The sequence below is a fragment of the Etheostoma spectabile genome, chromosome 7 (assembly GCF_008692095.1).
Source record: "Etheostoma spectabile isolate EspeVRDwgs_2016 chromosome 7, UIUC_Espe_1.0, whole genome shotgun sequence".
NCBI classification, from domain to species: domain Eukaryota; kingdom Metazoa; phylum Chordata; class Actinopteri; order Perciformes; family Percidae; genus Etheostoma; species Etheostoma spectabile.
This window is the reverse complement of record NC_045739.1, coordinates 14,370,405-14,370,820: the sequence shown is the minus strand read 5'-3', so window position 1 is coordinate 14,370,820 and position 416 is coordinate 14,370,405. Positions and strand designations below refer to the sequence as shown.

Here is a 416-nt window from a genome sequence, read left to right as displayed (position 1 = left end):
TACTTTGTTACTTCCCATCTCTGACAGTAACTGATGGGTAATCCTACTCGTGAACAAACGGCAAAGTGATGAACCGCTGTTCAGTTCATCGCCACACAGTTCACTTTGAACTTTTTTCCAAAAGGTTTGGAATCATACTTAACACGGCTGATTACCCTGTGGAGTCCCCTTTAAGGGGTACTACTAAGTAATTGAAATGCACCCTAGGATTTTATCAGATTTAACCCTTGTGTTGTCCTCCTGAGTCAAAAACTGACAAAGGTTTAACGTTTTCGTCCCCTTTTCAAACTCCACCTTACTACCACTAGTTTTACACTACTTTTTGGAATTTGTGGTCAATAACCCTTTTTATATAGAATTTTACCTAATATTTGATTTAAAAAAGCATAAATTATGAATTATTTTGACTAATAGTT

The 416-nt window shown here is 36.1% G+C and overlaps 1 long non-coding RNA gene across 1 annotated transcript in view; it reads right to left on the bottom strand.

Annotated features, from left to right (window-relative positions):
* The window catches only part of LOC116692417 (uncharacterized), a 71,127-nt gene that overhangs the window by 14,834 nt on the left and 55,877 nt on the right, over nucleotides 1-416 (bottom strand). The window lies entirely within an intron of this gene.